General features: G+C 39.5%; 1 long non-coding RNA gene across 2 annotated transcripts; it reads right to left on the bottom strand.

Moving 5' to 3' along the window:
* Positions 1-4899: 4899 nt before the first annotated feature.
* On the bottom strand, positions 4900-21489 carry LOC114491353. Of its 2 annotated transcripts, XR_003684081.2 has the most exons (4): positions 20995-21489; positions 19438-19509; positions 13797-13900; positions 4900-12317 (listed from the first exon to the last, which is right to left on the bottom strand). It is a non-coding gene; the product is annotated as an uncharacterized LOC114491353 (long non-coding RNA). The 2 variants fall into 2 exon arrangements; XR_004904605.1 differs by lacking the exon at positions 13797-13900 and having other exon boundaries at positions 20995-21422.
* Positions 21490-24893: the final 3404 nt, after the last annotated feature.

Raw genomic sequence — 24893 nt, 5'->3', positions numbered from 1 at the left:
GTAGCGGGCATGTGAGAGGCAACCCCACATTAATGTTTTTCTCCCTCTCTGTCTAAAATAAATAAAATCTTTTTTTTTAAGCCTGCTCTTGTGTAGCTATTTTCTTTACCTTCTGATCTGCCATTTGGTGGATTTTCAATAGAAATAAAATGCTCGAACTTGACATCAAATTAAGCTGGCTGGCTGGTTTTAAAAAGATTCTTTTTTTTCCAAATACAAATTATATACTCACTTAGAAAAACATGCAGATATAGGTATGTGACAAAATTAAGACTGTGCACTTTACCTTTCCATTTTCAAGAGGCATAAGATAGTACGCTGAGAAGTGGACAAACTCTGGAGCCAAACGATTTGGTTTCAGATTGTGCCCTAGATACTTACTAGCTATGAATTTGAAGAATTGACTGAAGCCATTCTTGTAAAATAGGGGATTAAAAAACTAGGGATATTGTGAGGATTTAAAACAAGTTAATGAGTACACCTAAGATATTCGTGTTGGGAACTGCCAAGTGCCTGGTTTCAGAAGCTGTATCTTCTGCCCCCCCCCCCCCCCCCCCCCCCCCCCCCCGGCTAAGGCTGAGTAATGGACCTTGGGACCATAAGCCACTAAGAAGACAAAGTTTATCTTTCTGTCAGGGGTGCTTCCTCTGCCCCCTTTACTTCACCCTGCTTGGCCTCAGGCAGATGACTGGTTAGCCAGTGACAGGTAAGATACCTTAAGGGAAGGACGACCTAAGACGGGCATGAAGGGGGCCCTCAGGGAAGGACTTAGGGGGCTATAGCAAAAGAGGGTGATGGACCCTCGCCCCACAGCTTTGACATAGCCTAAGTCCTCATTCTATAAGTCTCCTAATCTCTTGGCTGCCTTACTTCCCCTGCCTGACTTAAGCCTGAAACAGTGCTGGTGGCAGTGCAGCCCTGGGGTGATCAGGCCTAAGAAAGAATGCGTATAAATTCCTCTGAAATCTGCTTTGCTAAGAATGCCCTCGATTTCTGGTTCAAGTATAAAATGAGTTTGTTTCCCAAAGTTTTATGGTCCTTTAACCAACTGACCCTGGCTCAGAATAAGCCCTCATAGTTTTTTGTATGTTATCTATTGTTTGATCATTACTGCCTGACAATGATTGATGAGCTTTACCTGTACACCTGTGCAAATTCCACCCAATAAAAGCCCCTTGAAGAACAGGCTCCTGGCCCTTCTCCTCTGAGAGACTGGCCACCTTTTCCTCCGCCAGCAGATCATGTCTTGGTAGACTGTTTTATTGATTATGCTATTACAGTTGCCCCATTACCCCCTTTCACTCCCTCCATCCCTGCCACACCCTTTCCCACCCACATTCCCCCCCTTTAGTTGATGACCAGTGTGTCCATACTTGTAAGTTCTTTAGCTTCTACATTTCCCATTATTCTTACCTCCCCCTATTTTCAACCTACAATCTATGCTACTTATTCTCTGTATCCTTTTCCCCCTCTCTCCTCCTCCCACTCCCTGTTGCTAACCCTCCATTGATTTCTGTTTCTGTGGTTCTGTTCCTGTTCTAGTTATTGCTTATTTGTTTTTGTTTTAGGTTGTGGTTGTTAATAATTGTGAGTTTGCTGTCATTTTACCTGTACATGTTTTTATCTTCTTTTTCTTAGATAAGTCCCTCTAACATTCAGATAATAAGGGCTTGGTGATGATGAACTCCTTTAACTTGACCTTATCTGAGAAGCACTTTATCTGCCCTTCCATTCTAAATGAAAGCTTGCTGGATTGAACAATTTTGGATGTAGGTCCTTGCCTTCCATGACTTGGAATACTTCTTTCCAGCCCCTTCTTGGCTGTAAGTTCTCTTTTGAGAAATCAGCTGACAGTTTTACGGGCACTCCTTTGTAGGGTAACACTCTCCTTTTGTCTTGCTGCTTTTAAGATTCTCTCCTTATTTTAATCTTGGGTAATGTAATAATGATGTGCCTTGGTGTGTGCTTCTTGTGTCCAACTTCTTTGGGACTCTGAGCTTCCGGGACTTCCCAGAAGTCTATTTCCTTTGACAGATTGGAGAAGTTCTCCTTCATTATTTGTTCAAATAAGTTTTTCCACTTGTTGCTCTTCCTCTTCTTCTGGTACCCCTGTAATTCAGATGTTGGAATATTAAAGATGTCCTGGAAGTTCCTAAGCCTCTCATTTTTTTTGAATTCTTGTTTCTTCATTCTTTTCTGGTTGAATGTTTCTTTCTTCCTTCTGGTCCACTCCATTGATTTGAGTCACAGTTTCCTTCCCATCACTATTGGTTCCCTGTACATTTTCTTTTATTTCACTTAGTGTAGCCTTCATTTTTTCATCTAATTTGGGACCAAATTCAAACAATTCTGTGAGCATCCTGATCACCAGGGCTTTGAATTGTGCATCTGATAGGTTAGCTATCTCCTCATCACTTAGTTGTATTTTTGGGGGGCTTTGATCTGTTCTTTCATTTGGACCAATTTTTTTGTCTCAGCATGCCTGTTATGTAGTGAGGGGCAGAGCCTTGAGTGTTTCACCAGGATGGGGCAACCGACATTGCTGGGTTATGATACTGTATTTGGGGGAGGGGTCTGAGAGGGAACAATGGCGCTTGCTCTGCTCTCTGCTGGATTTCAGTCATTTCCCCTACTTCCCACAAGCAAAACTTGGCCCTTCTGGTGCTGATTCCCAGGTGGGTGGGTTTATGTACATCTAGAAACCCTGTTGGGTATCTCCAACGAACTCTCCTGTGAAGGTGGAAGTTTCTCCCCACACTTCAACCCCCACCAGTGTTCTCAATTAGTGGTTTGAGGCTTTACTTCCCTGTGGTGGAGCCCTGGGTTGCAAAGTGTCTTGCTCCCCATATTTGCCTGGTTCATCTGTGCGAGAATGTGGGACTGCTGGGTCAGCCAGCAGCCTTGTGCACCGTGCCTCCCCATAATCCACCGCATGGCTCGGTCTGCCCGCTGCTGCCTTGCACTCCCAGAGTCTGTCAGCCACTGCTTTGCCCTGAGCCCTCTCTGTCCTGGCTGCCCAACTCCGTCCCTCCTACCAGTCTGGATGAATGTGTCTACTTTACCTCCTTGATTGATGGACTCCATACAGTTCAATTTTCTATCAGTAGTGGTTGTTGTTTTGTTTTTAAATTGTCTTTATTTTGGTTTGTGCGAGGAGGCACAGTATGGTACACACGCCTCCATCTTGGTCAGAAGCTTGGTAGACTTATCTGCAACGTCCAGGCAGGCTGTGCTGGAAAAAGCTCCCAACAAATCAGAGCATGCTTAGTTATAGTAAGTGCTCAATAAACTAGCTTTTATAACCTTCATGATGTGTGGATATACACATATAGGCATAAAGCAGTTATATCTTTAATATTATTCGCAACCTGCTTTTCACACAATAAATGTCATGGACAACTTTCTATAGCAGCCTATACACAAATACTTTCACTCGGCTTTTAATATTAATTCAATAATACAAATATATCAGAATTTAACCATTTCTTATATTCGACCCATGTATATATCTGCATATCTGTACTGATATTTCTGTAAGAGTGACTTTTAACTGTAGTAGAGAGTCAAAGGACAATGTGCATTTACAGTTTTGATATTTACACTTTCCATAAATGTATACTAATTGATATTCTCACAAGTGGCTGACGTTTAAATGTGCTTTATGTAGTGTCTAAGAGCTCCTCTCCGAGTCTAACAAACATCGATGACAGAGTGGCTGACACTAACAGATTCTAAGGCTACTTTACTAAAGTTTGATACCATTGTATCATCATCTGTATGTTGAATAAAAGTACTTTCAAAATTCCATGTAATTGTAAGAATAAACTCTGCATACCGAAGGTCCCTGAGTCTTAAACCCAAAAGCTCCTTAATTAACAGCAGAGAAACCATCTTCATTATTGTAAGCCCAAGATCTAGCAGAGTGCTTGGGAATGAAATGTATCAATAACTGTACATTAAAATGAATAGTCTCATAAATCAACAGCACTATTAAATTAGTCACCACCATAAAAAACCACACAGCTTTTGTTCCTCTACATTTACAATATTCAATTCCAAAGAAATTTGTAAGGTCTGATTTTTTACTTGAAAAAACTCCTTTCACCTGAATCAAGAAGGATCTCTTCTTACAGTGTTTAAAACCTCTAGTTAACTTAGCCAACATTTAAATATTAAAAGGTCTTAAATGCTTTATATATTCAGGTAGGAAAGATTTCCTGCAGTGGTTGTGTCATTGCTGTACTTAGATCGCTATTTCCTCAGCAGAAACATTTGCTCACAGATCTACCATTAAGGCTCACCCAAAGAAGGGAATGGAGCAGTTTCAATGGGATGCCTTTAGGTGCTCTGTCCCTTTGGGGAGCATGCCCCCACCTTTCCCTTCCTTGCCTTCTACTTAAGCTCTCAAGACCTTTCTTTTGCCTCTGTGACTTTTTTTTAAAAATATTTTATTTATTTATTTTTAGAGAGGGAAGGGAGGGAGATAGAGAGGCAGGGGGAGAGAAACATCAGTGTGCGGTTGCTGGGGGTTATGGCCTGCAACACAGGCATGTGCCCTGACTGGAATCAAACCTGTGACACTCTGGTTCGCAGCCCGTGCTCAATCCACTGAGCTACGCCAGCCAGGAGTCTGTGACTTATTTTTTGGCCTATGTAGCCCAGATGGCTCACTTCTAACTCTGTAACTTTCTAAATAAACATTCTCTTACAATTTGAAATAAATAAATGGGATGCCTCTTTTTTCAGATGGTTGTCCGTTCCCCTGGACACTGGGAACCACAACTCGGGTAGCTGGAGCCTGGACCTCAGCACACGTTGTGTAGAGGTTCCTCTTCCCATCTCCATAATTTGTGGCATCATTAGAGATGACCCATTCCAAATAACACAGTGAAATTTCAGTGCATTCTCAGCCCATGCTGCTTTATTGCCAAAATATACATATACACAGGTGCAGAGTTCCCAACTCTTAAAGCAGTTCCTTTTTTACATCAAAGAATAAAATCTTTTCTAAAATCCCAAAGATGCATAGATTAAAAAGCAAGCTGCCTTTTGTAATACTTTAACATTCAATGAAATTCTTTTAACATTATCGTCTATACCAATGGTGCAAGGGAGAAGATGCATCAGCAAGTAAAAACAGTGACAACTATACTCGACAAGACAGTACATAAAATTCTATGTGAAGGGTACTTGAATGGAATCCTTCAATTACAAGTGATGAGTAATTTTAGGGTAAACCCTAAAATGATTACTGTTGTTTAAGGACTGATGATAATGTATTGCCAGAATATCTTTCTTATCCCTGGGAGAAAAATATATTTCAATCAGTGGCATGGCAAACCATCACAACAGGACACAAAATCTTCTGAAGATTGTTAGTAACCCTAAAATATCTATTTTGAATTAAAAGGAAACTTAAGTATATGGACTTGTGGAGAAATCTGTGATGTCTGTTTTCCCAGTAACTTTTAATATGCCTTAGTGGAATAATGGGAGAGTTTACAGAAACTCAGTCCTTAAATCTTCATTGGTTTCACTGGTTGACAGGCATGTTACTAATACATGGCCAAGATTTACACAAGGGATATGACATCTTACTTCCTGTATTTGAGTGGAGACCAGACACTGCAGTGATGTTAAACTCACACATCCCCAAAGGTATTTGGAGTGAAATCTCACAGCAAAGTGTCTAGTCTAATCCTGTTTAGGCCTCTTTCGGATATAAGTAATCCATTTACATTATGTACCATAATCATTTACAAAGATCATTCCAAAGTTAGGAATCATCTAAAAAATTTTAAGCTGCCACAATAAACAAATTTGAAAACTTGCTCCTGTTTAGCTGGTATCAAAAGCTTTAGGCAAGAAATTATGTCATTGACCAAAGTATCAAGAATAAAACTCTGGCTATTAAAAAAAAAGTGTTAATATAATACAATAACAAAGAAAAACTAACCCACGGGTATGTTAATGTTCTCAGGACTATTTCCACAAAATGGAGCAGTTTCTTTTGCTGCTGGGACCCTTCTCGGATACCATACCAGTACCATCCAGAAAGTAGCCTAGTTATCTGAAAATCCTGAAACATGAAATATGTGCACATTGCCTCTATTCACTTCCAAGATCCTAGTCATGAGATGCAAATTTGAGCCACATAAACTTTGTCAGACAAACCCCTATCTATTTTACATACTTCACACTTATATTCCCTACTTTCCTACCCTTTCTGAAACTCTGCACCTTTCTGATTACTATAGCCATAGCTATATTTATTTATTCCACATGCTTAGTTTGTGCCTTTTATATTGTTTTTAAACATGCTTAGGGACTAATGGAAACAGGCAAGAGGTTAGAGGGTGATGAGCACTGTTATGCTCTATTCCTGACTGAATGTCTTACAGTTGCTCCTGTTTATCATCTAGTTCCCATTTTCAATGGAAGTTAAGATCATCTTTATTTAGAAAATGAAATCTAATGATCTAAACAATAAATTCAAGCTACTGGTTTAAGTCTATTGCTTCATTATTAAATGCATATATATATATATATATATAAAATTACTAGTAGCCACGTAATACTGGACATTTTGAATCAATCATGCATTAGAATATCAGTACTCTAAAATCAGAGTTATAGGCCTGTTACTATTTCTTGCACTTTCATCCAGACCCACTTTTAATAATAAACATGCAAAGTAAACCCCTTGATTCAGAGGAATTAAAAACAAAGGATACATGCAAAGTTTCAATAAAAAATGGGGGTTAATAAAGTAATTGCTTAGAAATGCAGGCAGGTGCTCCACATCTATCACAATGCTTCAGAAGAGAGGTACAAAAGTCACGCACGAAGTTTAAAATTAGGACCACTATTCAGTTATAAAAGGCTTAATTTAATTGTAAATCCTGGTCCTTCTGGATAGAGAATGATGTAAAACTCTGGGGAAAAAAAGAGAATTGAGAGATGCACAGTCTTCTGGAGCAGTAAGTTTCTTGGCCTTTTGCCTGCTGTAGCATAGAGGAGCATAAGTGGTGTAGGGATGGTAAAGGTGCTCTTAGAATGGTTTCTTCTCCAATTCATATGAAGAGCATTACCTGCACAGCTCCCAGGGGAAAGGAGTTTATGAACAGCAGAGCTAATACAATGTAAACGCAAAAATCAATGCCCTGAAATTTAGCATAGCCCTCTGGTTTTGAAAATGGTTGGTCAAGGGATCCTTCCAAATATGGTATGATTAATAGCCAAGCAATGTTCTGAATAAACTAGAAGTAATTTGCTTGCACCAGCAGCACCATGATAATGTAAACTCCTGGAGAACAAGGGTCTCTTCATATTTTGCATATCACAGGTACACAAGAGTAAACATGAGACCACAACAATGAAAAGTAATTAACTATATACTTTGAAACTACAAAAACTTGTAGCACATTTTAGCATTTGAAACCATTGATGTGGCTGTTAAGGGTAAGCTTTAACTGTTCTATGAAACTAAACTGTTGACATCACAGTAATACATCTGGTGTCCTCATGATCATGCAGATGTCTGAATATTGCTTGGTTATTCCAATGTCTCCAACATCAACTGATGGCGTGGGACATTTAAAGAGGAGCTATAATCAGTTTAATATAGCCTCCCTATCCTTTGGAGTTGCCATATAAGAATTAAATATTCAAGAGGCACTATTTTCTTAGATCTTCTCCATTTATCTTTTAGTTTTTTTCTTCCCCTGGCAAAACAAGGGAACAGAGACCGAGTCTTCTCAAGGATGTCTTCAAGGTGCTAAATGGCCAAGATGACATGAGGTAAAAGGGAGTAAGAAGTCACCCTCATTCCACTATTATATCCTAATGTGAGCTAAGCTTGCTCAGATCAAGAAACTAGTTTGTTGGGTTCCCAACAGACTAAAATAAGTAGTCACAGGCCACAGGCCTAGCACATCTGTATTAGACAAGGTGTAAAAAACCAACATACTGTCTTTGGCTATTCCCTTAAATCCTTTTGTTTTACATCTTTAAATCTTAACTCCCCTAAACTAACCGTAGGTCAGCTAGCTATCCAAGTTCTTGTTCTTTTTAACCTTAAATACATATACACAACAAACTGTTCCTTTTTAAAAATGCACCCAGGAAACTAATGGAGAAAGATACGGTGACAAAGCAAAAAGTATGCTATTAGCCTGGTGCTTAAAAAAAAAAATCATAAGCAAAATCCCCACATGATGGCTTCGGTGGGACTTCACCAGTAAGAGTACATTTATTTCCAGGTTAAGCACTAGAAAAATTTCATTCAATGGCTCTAACCCTCTGCTCTAGGAAAACAATAGGGTCTTTAACTTTTAACTTACACAAAGTTGCTATTTCTCACTGATATATTCATATACATTCATAGTTTTAAAAGTACCTTTTATATGCTCTTTATCTAGAACATCCTTTTGTGCAACTCTGTTAACCACAGAGCATCACAAACTCTAGTGATACTTACTCTACTATACAAGCTTGCTAATGAAACTTACTACACATGCCAAAACTGTTATTGCTAGTAAAAGTCTACCTCTCAAAAAGTATCAGTTCATTTTATGGCTTTTTTTTTTTGCAATAGGGAATACCCTTTGCTATATATACTGTGCTATTTTGCATTCATTACCTTTTCAGAGGTATTTTGAAACAATGTTTAAATGCTTTTTGAAAATGGATTCTCACAGGCACTAAACTATTTGAGCCAAGAGTACAACTACTTAAAGTACACTATGAGAATTGAAACCTGGGTCCCTGGAGATCTGCTGCAGAAGAGTCTATTTGTCCAAGTCTGCTTCTACACACAAGACACGCTGCATTAAAATAGATTTGCATTTCCTATCATGCTGACTATAGGACCTGTGTCAATAAATCCTGGACTCTCCTAATACTGAGATTTAAAAATCACCCCAGAAAACTGCCACTTCCCAGTTCTCAAGGCAGCTTTTAGAGGTAGGAATTTCTTTTCTACAGTAAGCTATCTTACACTTTCAGAACAAAATAACTTTAATGTCTACTAGGAAAGTAGAAAAGTGAAAGCCGTCTGAGGCAGCTATGACCAAGCAAAAGTTAGTTACTCTACATGGCAACCTACACAGGCTCTGTTGGCTGCATTTCCAATTCCTTGAAAGGTCTGGAATTCCAACAATACACAATTCAGCAAATATGGAAATGGGAAAAGCACATGACAATTAATGCAGGACACTCTGAACTACTGACACATGGCATGCTGCAGACAGAAAGTGTTAATGACCTGCAGATTAGAAAAGCACTCATTTAAGCAACTAACAGAGCATCTCAGTAAGACATGCGATATAATTTCTTGATGCAAAAGGAGTAGGAAAATAATAAACGTAGAAGACATAAAATGTGAAAACAGCATAAGAACAATCTCACCTCAAACTGAGCAAAACAGAATCATGAAATGGGGCCACGTTTGATGTGAGGTTCATAAGACACAAAGGCAGCTGGTTTGCAGCTACCTCACGGAAAGCTTAAAAGTCCTCAAACACAGTATCTCACACTGCGATCCCACATTACTATTTATAAACGAGTTTTTTTTGGCCTAATCTCTCTCCAGGGAGAATATCATGGGTACAAAAACTTATGAAAAAAGAAAAGGTCTAAATATCCCACTTTTTACACTATTGGTTATTATAATTCATCCCAAAGTTTAAATTATTACTACTAGGCTCATGCACTAACTCCTAACATGGCACTACAATATTCTACCAAGCACTAATGCTTACAAAACTATACACATCTCAAAATGGAAGACATTGGTGATTTTGTTGTTCTGAAACAACTTGTAACATTTGTCCACAAGTATTAAAATATACATATATATATTTCTATTGCACATATCCCGTTTTTAACTTAAACAAAAAAACCCAAGCCTGCCAGCTAACATGGATGAGCAAAGGAGAGGAAGCAGGCACAGCTATAGCTTGAGGCACAGTCCTGCCTAAAATTACAACTTTTGCCATAAGAAGGGGACCAAAATAGACCGGGAAAAAATTTCTATATAAGTAAACGCTGGACAAATATAAGTGGAATACACTCATTTTGTTAAATGCCATTGCTAACAAGATGCAGAAACAACTTGAAAGAACATTAAATAGTGGTTCTCTTAGCTATGAAATGAAAAAATGTAAAGCAACCGCAGAAGCTGAGTCTGACACCTATTCAAACAAGTGGGCCAGAGATGGTTTCACTATGCTCAGAGTGCAGGGTCCTTATTTCCTGCCAAATGATCCTACCCAAAAAGTTGTCAAAAGGACACGAGGGAGATAGGTAACACACAACTAAAGATATGACTTTTCTATGTAATAGTCTCATTACATCAGTGGGACCCATGTATGTAAATTATGTTGTCTTAACGATTCCAAAATACTAAAATATCAGGAAGTGGCTGGGAAGTTACTTAAGAGAAAAAATTGTTACCTTTACCCCAAGTTACTTCAATGCTTTACCACTCAGTAATAGCCCTCAATTAGAGAAATGACATTTTATCTATTATTTTTACTACAAAGCTTTCTTATGCCATTTTAAATTGGCTGATCAATTAAACTAATCAAGAGCGCTCACCATCTCCATTTTTTGGCCAGTTCTATCCCTCTCAAATTTTGGTAAATCTGCCCCAAGTTTTCAACATCACAGCATGTTTGCCCCTAGGCAAATATTCCCTAAATCACAGAGATAATCTAAGATGATTAGTTCTTAATTTCAACTAAGAAGCTTTAAATTCTTTCTCCAATCACAGACACATAAAGATTTCATTCTTCTTATGCAGAGACCTGACAATTCACACCCTGGTCCTCTGCCGATTCTGAAAGAACAGCTCTATACATATTCTGTTCCTCTACAGTGTAAGTTTTAAGGGAAAGTAAGACCCATACTTCTTATTGGAACTATTTTCTTGTTTCAGGTTTTTTTCAGACCTGAATTTCTTGTACACTGAACCAACCACTAGTTTGGGCACACTGCGTCTGAGGCCCGTGCTCTGATGAGATCGAGGAAAGTTACCTGAGTCCTAGCCTTTTTAGCTTAACTCTACAGCTGTCATCTAGAAAAGAAATCAAACATCCAAATACTGGTCTTGGATCAAATGAAAAAGTTATTTATGCTTTTACAAAAACAGCTGCAGGATGTAAAATGCCATCAAGTCAGGTGGAACTGTAAGTCATTTTCTGCTTCCTTTTCTTAGGAGAGGGGAGTCATATGGCAAGTTTTCTCATTTTGCCCCATTCCTCCAAAGTTGAGGACAGGTTATACTGTAGGGTCCATCCCATCTTCTGAACAGAAAAACCACATATACCATTTATCTTCCAGCTTTAGCAGCATGGAAAAAGTCTTAAGTGCTATATAAGACTCCACAAAAAAGAATGAAGTAATTTGTAATAGCAGCTTCTCATCCTAGGGAGGTGAACAGGGTTCCATCGCTGGACTCAAAACTTTTGTTTCCTTTTACCAAACTTTCACTAACTTCAAGCATGCATTCATAGGGTTAGCATCTGTACAATATGGCCCTTTCTTAGAAGAACAGATAAACAAAACATTTTAAAATACCAAATGTCCAAAGACTTCTGAGACAGGACAGCTTCCTTCTCTAGGAGAAAAAAATTGCTCTTCTCATCCAAAAATGTGGATTTACATGTTACAATATGTAGTTATACAGAGATGGTGATGATTTATTCAGACATGAAATTAACTTTTTGATATTTTGTTGTTATGCTTATCACATCAAAGATTTAACTGCAATATTGGACCTCTGTTCTTAGCCAGTTAATCTATGTCACAGGATGAGCCTGGAGATACATATATTTAGCATCTCTCCCATTTCCAATTACAACATGTTTGTAATTTACTCCTGTAGTTGCAACTGTGCTTATGATAGTGCTAAAACTGGAAGACATTTAAAAACAACAACAACAACAAAAACCTTGATACTTGCTATTTATATAGTCTTCTTGCTGGGAACAAAAAGTAAAAAGTTCACAAATACCACTATCTAAGCACTTGTTTCAAATTAACACTACTCTTCAACTTGCAAAATAATTTCTTTACAATTAAGAAAATGGCAGAAGAAACATGTCAGTTGCTTCTTTCTTCCTGAAGAAATTGGCAGAATGACTGCATCCTAGGAGCTTCTCTGTGTTGAATTTTTGACGTGGGGAAAAAAGAAAAGCTGCCTTTCCAATCATGGAGGTGAAGTGTAGAGAAGAGATACTCGCATTTCAAGATTATGGAAAGGGACTGGATAGAAGAGGCAGGACTATCCACTCCAGGAGACAACATAGAAATACCTAGAAATACAAAATAAGTTAAAAACAGGAAGATTAGAACAGGTACTTCCTGTATGAGCTTACTTTTAAAAATAATATTTAACACATAGAAAGAAAACAATGTTTTGGATTACACTTTATCTAAAAGAAAATGTCCAACATAACACCAAATTCAGTATTGTCATCAGAAAAGCAAAAGCAGTAGCCAGAAAAAAATATATTAAGTATGATACAAAAAAGTTAGATGTATATAAAAACTTACATAAAGTGAAATATACACATTAATTTCCTCTTATGCCGAATGGAGTAACATACTGTAAGTTTTTACAGCCATAAAATGGTATAAAATATTTGTGTTTAAAAGCTGTGTACTACTTGCCCTGGCCAGGCGGCTCAGGTGTTTTGAGCATCATCCCATTCACCAAAAGGTTGTGGGTTCAGTCCCCCGTTGGGGTGTGTACAGAAGGCAACCAATGGATGTTTCTCTCTCTCTCTAAAATATCAATAAACATATCATCAGGTGAGGATTGAAATAGATAAATAGATAAAAGCAGTATTGTACTCCAAATCTGATGTCTAAATACTCAAGACTCATGCCATATATGAAGCATCTTACTTTGAATTATCTTCAACTACACGAGACTAACATTGAACAACTGTAGAGTATAAGTTAAATAATTTGTACTGTATCATGATCACCAAATGCAAGCATTTAAAAACATCAGCAGTTTACTGCTGTTAAACATAGCACTTGCTAAATTGCAAGTATCTGCAAAAGTCAATCAGACAAAAAAGAATAAATATTGTATAATTCCACTTAAATGAGGTACCTAGAATAAGCACATCATAGGGACAAAAAGTGGAATTGAAAGTTACTAATGGGTACTGCGTTTCTGTTTGGGATGATGAGAAAGTTCTAGAAATAGATGCTAGTAATGGCTGCACAACAATGTGAATGTACTTAATGCCAACGAATTGTACATTTAAAAATGTACAATTTTTGGTAAAAATGGTTTAAAATGATAACTTTTACATTATGTGTATTTTATAATATAACATTTAAAAATCACTGATGCTATCAACAGCTTAAATTACTATGGCTTACAAAAATGGCAAATTGCAATTAGCTAATTAGTCCTCATTTCTTAGTATGTCATATACATTTTAAAAAGTTACTTCACTGAATATGAATACCCTCTTCTGGTTGAAGGTGACACAGTTCTGAATCAAAACTTATGAAAGGCAAATGTAAATTAATTCAGAATCAAATCAAGAGTAAGAGAATTATGGAATTTGCACTTGTTGCCAAAGCAGCACTGTAAGGGGAAAAAATATAGTCAATCCACAGACAGGCCATCAGAACCGCACCACCCACTAGAGTTAGACAGTTGGATTCTGATGGCAAGATAATTGGCAGGGACCAGCCAGGTGGCTGGTTAGTTGGCGCATCATCTGGTGCACGGAACTGTTGTAGGCTGGATTCCCAGTGAGCGGTCATACCTGGGTTATGGGTTTGATTCCCAGTTGGGGTGCATATCGGAGACAACTGATCCTTGTTTTTCTCTCACATTGATGTCTTCTCTCTTCTCCCTCTTTCTCTCTCTCTAGAATCAATAAACATATCCTTGGCTGAGGATTTAAATAAAAAAGCTAGTTCTTTCCAGAATATATAACCAAACAAGTACAAAACAAGCCTTAAAAAAAAACAAAAAACAGAGTACCTTTTCTTCATATTCCTTCAGCAGCACTAATAAAAATGCATACAATCATTATCTTAATATTTGGAAATAATGCTAGAATATCATAAGTTTGTATTTTCTTCAAAATACCCAATTTTGGATATTAGACATGACTATTCCGTTTTTCTACACTCTAAATACATACATACAAGCCCTGGCTGGCATAGCTCAGTGGATTGAGCGCCGGCTGGGAACCAAAGTGTCCCAGGTTCGATTCCCAGCCAGGGTACATTCCTGGGTTGCAGGCCATAACCCCCAGCAACCGCACATTGATGTTTCTCTCTCTCTCCATCTCCCTCCCTTCCCTCTCTAAAAATAAATAAAATATTTACCAAAAAAAAATTTCAAATACATACATACAAAGCCTGTCCAGAAAGTACCCAGCCATGCACTATGAAAAAGAGACATTTACTGAAAAGATACAAGACACAAGAAATCATGTCATAGGACAATTTGTAGGGGTACAGTCCTCTACAAATAGGCACCTTGGGATCTCATACAATTGCCATCAGCTGCTCCGCTGTATTTTCCTGAATCCCACTGATGGTCAGAAATCTCCTCTTTCAAAGATGACTTTAGTTTTGGGAAAAGCCAGAAGTCGCAGGGCACCAAATCTGGGCTGTAGCGGGGCTGAGTCACCTGGGTGATTTGATGTTTTATGAAAAACCTCTGCAGAAGACATGATGCATGAGTGGGCGCATTGTTGCGATAAAGCTGCCAGTTACCCATAACTGCAGCCTTCTGAATCATCGGAATAGTTTCCACAGAGGACTATGCAAACTTAATGCAAGATTTGATGCAGATTCATTGCTCTGGTTACTCAAGTTGGTTTGAATGCAATGGCCACACAGCACACATGCTCACTCAATGGCATCTACTGCCCCCACTGACCAGTACAGTGAAGTTGTCCTTGTTCATGCTAGTGCATTCCAGTCCACTCTCCTTGGCTGCCAGGTTACACTGATGTTGTGCAAACCGTTCTCATTATATTAACAATGGCTGGACTTTTCCTGACAGACCACATATGTATCACAAACTGTTGGACCCTTTTGAAAACTGAGTAAATAGCGCAATATAAAAGCCAAAGTTCTGACCAAAGATTGGCCTGCAAGATTCCCCTTAAGACCTACACCACCCATCTTCAACCATATCTCTTCTGACCCTCAACTCCATGCCCCTCCCTGCCTTCATCGTGGGTTCCAATCACAGTAGACTCCTTGCTCTTCTTCAAATGTCAGGTATGCTCTTACCTTACAGCCTTTGTACTGGCCGTCACCTTTGTGAGAAGACTCTTCCCCAGGTATCTGCATAATTAAGTCCCTTCACCTTTATTCCAATGCTATTTTCTCAATGAGGCCTATTTTGAGTCCCTATTTAGGTTACATTGGCCCCCTGCCAATCCCTCTAAACACAGACACACTCCCACCATTTCCCTTTACCCTGCTCTCCTTTTCTTTTATTCATGGCACAGAATACTTTTTAACTTACTACATAAGTTACCTACTATGTTTCTCACGTACTGTCTTGTCTAAAATGTAAGCTCCACTAGGAAGGAACCCATTTTGTTAACTGATGAATCCCAAGAATAGGGTGTGACCCATGGTAAGCACTTAATAAAAATTTGTTGAATGAATGAGAACAGCAGGGCTCTTAAATACACTGAGTCAACATGAGTTAAAATTTAAATAGACATAGGTTCTAGAGTTAGGTGAGGAAACTGCAACTATATACTCTGATCTATAAAACACAAATACATCCCTGTGAAGTTGGCAGCTTACTTGGTACTTCTGTGTCTCTGAAGTCTGCTTAGTGCTGTTGATTATATAAAGTAACTCTGTATCAGAAAACCTGACTTACTGAATGAATGGAAAGGGAAAACAGGGGATTTCAATGCAGTAGTTGTCATCCTAGTCAGATCTGAGTCAAATGACTTCATGTGGTAGTTAGCTTCCAAAATGGTCCCTGGTCATTGCTGCCTCCCAGTGGTCACATTTTTTTATAGTCCCTCTAATAAAGCATCAGGTTTGATCTAAGTGACTACTGTATAATAATGAATTTCCAAATTGTTTACCTTTTTAAAGATTTTGTTTATTTACTTTCAGAGGGAAGGGAGGGAGAAAGAGAAAACAGCGATGTGCCAATGCACAGAGAAACATCTATCAGATGCCTCTCGTACACCCCAACTGGGCAACCCAGGCAAGTGCCCTGACCAGGAATAGAGCTGGTGACCTTTCAGTTTGCAGGCCAGTGGTCAATCCACGGAGCCACACCAGCTAGGGCTGAATAATAAATAATTTAACTGTCTTTTGTCCCCGGTAGGGAAACTCTTAAATTCTTGTTTACAATAAGTGAGCCTGTGGAAATTAAACAATACACCAAAACAACCAGTGGGTCAAAGTAATCACAAGGGAAATTAGAAAACACCTTGAGACAAACAAACAAAAACACAACACACCAAAACTTATGGAATGCAGCAAAAGCAGTCCTAAGAGGGAAATTTACAGCTGTAAAGGCTCACATTAAAAAGGAAAGATCTCAAAGCAACAACCTAACTTTACACCTTAACTAGAAAAAGAATAAACTAAATGGAAAGCTATCAAGAAGGAAAGGGAAAAAAATTAGAGCAGAGTTAAATAAAATATAAAAATAGAGAAAGTCAACAAAACCATAAGTTGGTTTGGACAGAGTCATAGGAACCCCTGAATTTGTGACCAGTTGTTCAGACGGTTCACGTGGCTTGGGAATCCTCCAACACGCAACTGGCATTTAACGTAAGGGCAGTCTTGGGGACCCTGCCTTTTGACTTACTGTATAAAAGTACACTAGTTGGTATCAAAATAGTGACCAACAGAATGAGGAGGAAATGATACTGAGTGACTTCCAAGGCAAGGTTATAGGTGGAGTGCCAACTTCTACTTTCTTGTCCTGGACTGCCTGTTCTGGGAGAAGGCAGATGTTGTATTACGATGTCAGTCAAGCAACTGGGAAGGAGGCTAACATCGCAAAGAACTGAGGTTTTCCTTCACCAGCATGAATTTGCCAGTCACGTGAATGAGCCACTATGGAATTAGAGCTGATGACTGCCAATCCAGACAGTGTCTTGACTGCAACCTTTTGAGACCCCAAGCCAGAAATCCCCAGCTAAGCTGCCATCTAATTTCTGACCCACATGAATCTGTGAGAGATAATACACGTATACTAGTTATTTAAAGATTTTCTTTCTTTTTAAGAGAGAGGGGAAGGGAGGGAGGGAGAGAGGGAGAGAAACACAAATGTGTGAGAGAAACACATGCCTCTCACATGTACTCCAAACAGGGACCAGGCCCACAACCCAAGCATGTGCTCTGACCGGGAATCAAACTGGCGACCTTTCACTTTGTGGTATGAACCCAACCAACTGAGCCACACCAGTTAGGGATATATTGCTGTTTTTTTTTTGTTTTGTTTTGTTTTTGTAGAGAGTAAAGATTTAAAATATTTAAAAAATATCTTATTTATTTTTAGAGAGAGGAGAAGGTAGGGAGATAGGGAGAGAAACATCATTGTGTACTTCCCTCTTGCGTGTCCCCTCTACTGGGGACCTGACCAGCAACCCAGGCATGTGCCCTGACTAGGAATCGAAGCAGTGACCCTTTGGTTCACAGACCACCATTCAATCCACTGGACCACACCAACCAGGGCAATATACTGTTGTTTTAATTCATTAAATTTTAGGTCATTTGTCATACATCAATATACTTTGCTTTCCCTAAAGGCTTGGGAGTGAAAGACTCCTTTCTTACTTTGCTATGTAAGCAGTAAATTCAGAACACACTTCGCAAAACACAGTGGCTATCGTTGTCATTCAACTTAAGTCTTTTCAGTGTCTTATTAAAAAAAACTATTGGGGTCCTGGCCAGGTGGCTCAGTTGGTTAGAGCTTCATCCAGAACACCAAACATTGTGGGTTTATTTCCAGATGAGGGCACATGCCTAGGTTGCGAGTTTGATTCCCAAAGCACATAGGGGAGGCAACCAATAGATGTTTCTCTCACTTTCCCTTCCTCTCTAAAAATCAATGAACGTATCCTTGGATGACGAATTAAAAAAAAAAAAGTGTTGGGCTTGTTTCTGCCCCCAGATATGAATGGACTATAGTAATGTAAAATTACTGCTTAGGCAAAAATATAACTTCTCAGTCATTTATCAAATATTCATTGAGTGCTTCCTTTGTTTGGATATATTAAATTATTTACTTGAAAGGTAACAAATACACAAGATAGGAGAAGGTGAAATAAGATCTATAGTGTCTCTTGCATATCCTTTTAGAGATATTCTACAGCTACATAAAATCTATGTAAGTAGATTTATTTCCTCCCCCAAAATGAAAGCATATGATACACTTAGTTCTGCACCTTGCTTTCCCCTTTAATACATATGAGATCATTCCATTTCCAGAATTAAAGCTACCTTTTAAGTACTTCTCGGAGGCACCTACATTTATTTATATCATTTCCCTATGGATATGTAAATTACTAGCAACATTGTGCTATGCCCAATGTCAAGTTTCCATTACTGTCAACCTTAAGATTCTAAATCCAAGCAATAAAGCCTCTCCTGTAAACCATATGATAAAGACTCTATCACTTAAAAGGCATTTTGCCCAATTTTTATTCCTTTTCTTAATATTGAAATATATAGTGAGAATTTTTTATTTTTAAATCCTCACCAGAGGACAAGTTTATTGATTTTAGAGAAGGGGAAAGGTTGGGGGAGGAGAAAGAGAGAGAGAGAAACATCAATTGGTTGCTTCTCTTAACTGCCCTGACCAGGGTCCAAACCTACAGCCTAGGCACGTGCCCTGCCTGGGAGTCAAACCTGTGACCATTTGATTTATGGGACAATGCTACAACCAACTGAGCCAACCGGGGTTATAGTTAGAGTTTTTTACTTACCTTTTTCCACTTTTTAAAATTGTGGTACAATTCATGTAACATAAAATTTATCATGCCCTAGCCAGGTAGCTCAGTTAATTAGAGTGTTGTTCCTCAACGCCAAGGCTGTGGGTTCAATCCCCAGTCAGGACACAAGAGTCAACCAATGAATACAAAAATAAGTGGAACAACAAGTCGATGTTTCTCTCTCTCTAAAGTTAAATTTAAAAAAAAATTTTTTTTAATTTATCATTGTAACCATGACTGTTGTAGCTCAGTGGGTTTGGGCAAATGATTAAGTCTTTCTTTTCTTTTTATACTTAATGCATTGTTATTGCTGAAAATAAAAGATTAAGCTTACATATCAATTATTTATAGTTACTTTGGATGTTCATTTTCTGTTTTAGCTAATGGTTTATCGTTCCTCTTCTATCTAGCTATTTTCAAGCTGCTTAAACAGTATTTGGAAGCATTAGCGACTATTACTCACTTGCCAAATCCTGAGTTCAAAATTTTTTCTTTTCCAGATGAATATAAAAGCACCTAAAAGTCAATGTTCTTCCTGTGATAAGGAAAAATAAAAAGAACATTACAGTAAGGATACAGCCCTCACTGGTGCTATTTGCATTCTTGTGCAAAATTACTCAAATAAATCAAGTTTTTCTAAAAAACATCACTATCGAAAACTATTCAGAAGGAACAGTCAGAAGTTACTGTCTACCTGCATTGGCATTTATTTTATAAAGATGTCAAAACTCTTGAGGCAGTGTTTCTCAAGTTTTTATGGAACACTATCCCATTTGGTGATGATGCTCCAGACTCTCTTCTCCCCACAAAAGACCTTTGCTTTAGTACAGATGACCACTCCCCTCTGTAAGGCAGAGAGGAAGAAAGCTCTTCCTTTCCTCTACTCCGTATCTTCTTTCTTCTCCTAACTGGAATGAAAAAAAAAAACCTAGTCCTGACAAAATCAACAGGAAGATGGTATTTAAAAGCCCTTTATCTGATATTTTCAGCTCTGTTCAATCCAGGGCCAGCAAACAGCGTTATCAGAAACATTCATTTGTATTATGACATGTCATTTGAACTGGACCCAACTGACATGCTGTTTTAAACAGGCTTCACCAATTCAGAAACCTGATAATAGGAACTTTTCCCAGAATTTAACTGAAAGAACGACTGAGGGGTGGTAACAACCTAAATTACAAAAAAAGATACCCCATAATGTTAAACAAAAACCGAATACAAATGCCTGACAGTATTACACTTTGCAATCCCACCATATTACAATCCCACCATATTACACAAATTACATTCTAATAATTCCCAAAAATCTAAATTCTCTCTATAAAGAAATAAATAAGTAAAAATTGTATACTGACTCTAGCTCTGGAAAACAACGGAGAATTCTACCGAGACCTAGAGAAAGCCGAGATTAATGCCCTTTAGGGAATTATGAGGTAGGTCACACAGGGACAAAGCTTCTTACTGAGCTCTTTCAAGTTTGAAGTGGGATGGGAACGAATGGATGTAGCAAGGTGGCAAGGGGACATGCACTATACACAGGCTCAAATTAAAATCCTAGGGATCTCTGATTTCGGAACAAACCAAAAAATCCTAGGGGCAACCTGTTAGACCAAACCTCAAGGTCAACGGACCAAGGACACAAAATACTCCTAACCGTAACAGGCCTGGATCGATACAGGAGCCTCAGGCAAAACAGTGACAACGAAGCCGTTGAGGCGAGGAGTATAAATATATTCTTCAAAAGATAAACCAACGGCAGACACAGAGGCTGCCAGACACACACACCCGGGTGGGCGCAACCACCAGGGAACACCTGGCAGTCAGACATGGTATTGGGGTCAGTCAGTGGCCGGTCGACGACCAAGTGGTGATATCCCAGAAGGCGGGTGCGGCCACCCTGGGACAGCTCGGGAGGAAACCCACCGCGGCCGAAGCCAGTGCCAGGGCAGGCAGGCTCCACCGCAGGGCTGGGCCGGGCCAATTCTTAGCTGTCCTCTCGTCGCTGGCCTTCCGGGCTTACCTCGCATGAGTCAGCAGAAGCAATGGATCGCCCGGGCACCGGCCTAGCCCGGCCGGAGTAGGCCGGGCCACAGCGGAGCTCCTTACTCCGCCATCTTTGCTCCTTCACAAGTCCGCCAACCCTGTGGTGGCCGTTTGCACGGGCCCTGTCTCTGCCGCTGCGTACTGATTGGATGACGACTTGTGCATGCGTACTCTCCTTCCCTTGTAGGTTGGTTCGAATGCACGCCAATCAATAGTATTAGCTACATTCTCTCTGTCCCTCGTTTGTTGGATTGGGTCCCAGGGTTGAGGTAACAGGAAAATTGCTTTTGTAATTCGTTTGTTAAGAACGTAAAATTATTTCCGCATAGAAACAGTGTCACTTTGTGGTAGTTTGGCTAGGCCGCAGGACTATTATAAACCATCATTAGGCTAAACAATAATGCTAATTATCTGATACTCAGGCCCTAGAGATTTTAATCCTGGGCATAACGACCTAGGCAAACAATTTAATTGCTCCAGTTTTTCTCTGTTTGACCCATTTCGATTTTTTTTAAAAGATTTTATTTATTTTTAGAGAGGGAGGAAAGGGAGAAAGAGAGGGAGAGAAAAACATGAATGTGCAGTTGCTGGGGGCCGTGGCCCGCAACCCAGGCATGTGCCCTGGCTGGGAATCAAACCTGTGATACTTTAGTTCGCAGCCAGCGCTCAATCCACTGAGCTATGCCAGCCAGGGCCCATTTTGATTCTTAAAGGACTGAAACGTTGGGCTGCTGTTTACCGCTGTGTAAAATTCGTCACTTTTCTTTGAGGGCCCTTGGGCCCAATGTTATAGCTGGGCTATTTTGTTGCTTCCTACATCCAACAAAGGGCTGAAGAAAGCTGTAGGGCTCTAGAGATCCTTTCTTCAGTGGTTGTCCTAGGAGCGTCATTAGGAGCTCCTCTTTGGCTTCTGCAAGTGGCTCTTGGTTGGTTGGTGTAGGTCACCACTAACTCTGTCATCTGGACCACTCGAGTACAGATTGCCTAGGCTACAACTCCTTGAGATCCAATTCTTAAGTCTTTGGGTGAGACCAAGCCATCTTATGTTAACAGAAACATATGATAAAAGGTGTCTAAGGGAAACCTACCGCTAATTTACTTATCGGTGCGACTTCATACTTTTCTATTTAAGATCAGAAACAAGGCAAGGACACAGGCTCCTACCATCTCTACTCAACATTATTCTGGAGGGTGTAGCTAGTGCAAGAAGCTAACAAATTAAAGGCATCCAGATTGAAAGAAAAAAAAGACTGCCTTTATTTGCCTATGACATGATCCTCTTTACAAAAGCATATAAAGGCCCTGGCTGGGTAGATCAGTTGGTTAGAGCATAGTTCTTTGGTTGGCAGGCTGGCACTGAATCCACTGAGCCTCAACAGCCAGGTCTGAGTGTAATCCTAATACAGCAAGTTTTGATCCTAGTCAGGGCATATACAAGAATCATCCACCACTGGCTGGTGTATTTCAGTTGGTTGGAGCATCATTTTATAAACGGGAAGTTTGCAGGTTCAATTCCTGGTCAGGGCATATGCCTATGTTGCAAGTTTGTCCCTGTGAGGATAAAAAAAAATGAATCAACTCATGAATACATAAAATAAGTGGAATAACAAATTAATATTTCTCTCTCCCTATTTCTCTCTATACTAGAAACTACCTGTTTAACGAAGTTGTAGGATACAAGATCACTAGGCAAAAATCAACTATATTTCTCTATATGAATAACAAAAATGAATTAAGAAAGCAATTATATTTACAATAGTATCAAAAAGTAAATTACTTAGGAAAAAACTTAGTAAAAGAATGCCAAGATTCATACACTGAAAACTACAAAATATGCTGAGAGAAATGAAGATCTCAATAAGTGGAGAGCCCTGACTGGTGTGGCTCAGTTGGTAGGAGCATCCTCCAGAAGAAAAAGATTTTCTTCTCTTGTGAATAAAACACTCAAACTGTGGCTAATTTAATGGTGATTAATATCTGTTGTAGTAGCCCACAGATGTTCTTTGACCAATTCCTATTTCTCCAGCCACCTTCAGGTACTAGATATAACAATCACCTGCCTGGTTCAGTTCTTTAAGACTGAAAAGGGTGGTGGTAAGGGTCAAGACTATGTCTCCAAATACACAGTCCTGATAGTTTTGATGTGAGATCAGAATCTAGTGCTTAGAAGACTGAGTCTTGTCATCTCAAGACCAAGTACTTGATCAGCCTATACCTTGGGTAAAGATGTCAGGCTGGTCACTTACTCATCCTAAAAGACATGAAACTCTTCATTGCTGTCTGTTCTCCCCCAGAGCTGTGAAGAAACAGTCTGCCAGTACCTAACAAACTTATCAGCTAAATTTCCCATCACTGCTTGATGTAGAGGAAAATAATAAAATCTCTAAATTGGAGTTTCTACTAAACTAAATGTTAAACAAGTCTATATTGGCAAATACCAGCCATCTTTAGTTTGAATTGCTTGTTGAGTCAAAACTCAGCTAAAATAATGTGAATTTAGGGAGTATCAGTCCAGTTGCAATGGTTTCCTTCCAAGTAATTCTGCAATCAGTGTTTGATGAATAAGATAAATATATGGTTTGTAGCATAAGAAATCCCATTTGTAAAGACAGTCCTCTCTGCGGCATCTCTGCAATAAATACTTGCTCTAAATCCCAATCAACATAAACTATTCTAACAGTGTTTTTAATATAAAAGTTAACATGATTGTAAAATGTTTTTCATAATTTGAAAAAAACAGATGACTATAAAGGATATTCTAAAAAGAACATTAGACACATCTTCCAGTCAAGATGGCAGTGTAGGCAGACATGGCTTGCTTTTTCACACAAACACATCAAAATTACAACTAAAATATAGAACAACCATCACTGAGGAACATCAGAAATCAAGTTGAATGCAGTATGACAACTACAAAATTGAGTTGAATGGAAGTCTGACAACAACAGAATTGAAGAAACCACCATATCCATCCAGACCACTAGGAGGGGCACAGATGCAGAACAGGCTGGCCCCACACCCACATGGATAAAAATTCAAGAGGGATATCTTGGGAGTGAGGAGTCCCAGACCTGAACCAGGCCACCCAGCCCTGGATTCCAGTGCCAGGAAAATAAATCCCCATAACTTCTGGCTGCAGAAACCAGTGGGGATTGAGTTGGTGGAACAAACTTCTGGAGCCCCAAGCAGTTCCCCTTAAAGAACCCACACATGGACTCACCTACTCAGACTCATTCCCTCTGAGCTCCAGCCAGCACCAGGGCAGCAGCTTGAAAGGCTGGACCAGTGGCATGCTGGGAGAGGCTGACATGTGTGGCATCAGGGTGAGCACAGTGTGACATCAGGGCAATTGTCCCTTTCCTGAGCCCTTCCCCTACAGATCCAAGGAGCCAACAGGCTAGTGCTATACTTGAAACTTCATTGACTTGGCTAACAGTTTGACCGGCCTTGGAGATCTCCAGAGACTCTGCCCCACCCAACTTACTGGCGCACCCAAGCTGCTTTTCCTTATGAATGGCTGGTCTTGGCTCCTAAATCCTATCGAACAAGCAAAAGCTGGCCTCAGTGAGCTCCAGCCTGGCACTAGCAGCAGCCAGATTTAGTTTCACAGCTTGGCTTCACCTGTGAAACTCCAAACCCAGCACAAGTAGCAGACTTCTCAGATTGCTTTATCACTCAGGAAGGGTGGTCCGGGGGCAAAGCACGAGTTGGGGCTGACCTTGGTCTGCACCACCCAGGACACCTCAGGACCAAATCTCCAGTGGACAGCTACAGTCCACGTCAGACCACCACCACCCTTGTCCCTGCACAGCCGATCCTCCATGAAGGGTGGAGGTTGGTGGTCAGTGGTCACAGCCAATCCTTCTCTCACTGGCC

Source organism: Phyllostomus discolor, chromosome 1, assembly GCF_004126475.2.
Source record: "Phyllostomus discolor isolate MPI-MPIP mPhyDis1 chromosome 1, mPhyDis1.pri.v3, whole genome shotgun sequence".
In the NCBI taxonomy this organism is placed as follows: Eukaryota; Metazoa; Chordata; class Mammalia; order Chiroptera; family Phyllostomidae; genus Phyllostomus; species Phyllostomus discolor.
Note: the sequence above shows the minus strand (reverse complement) of the source record. Positions and strands in the feature narration are given on the sequence as shown.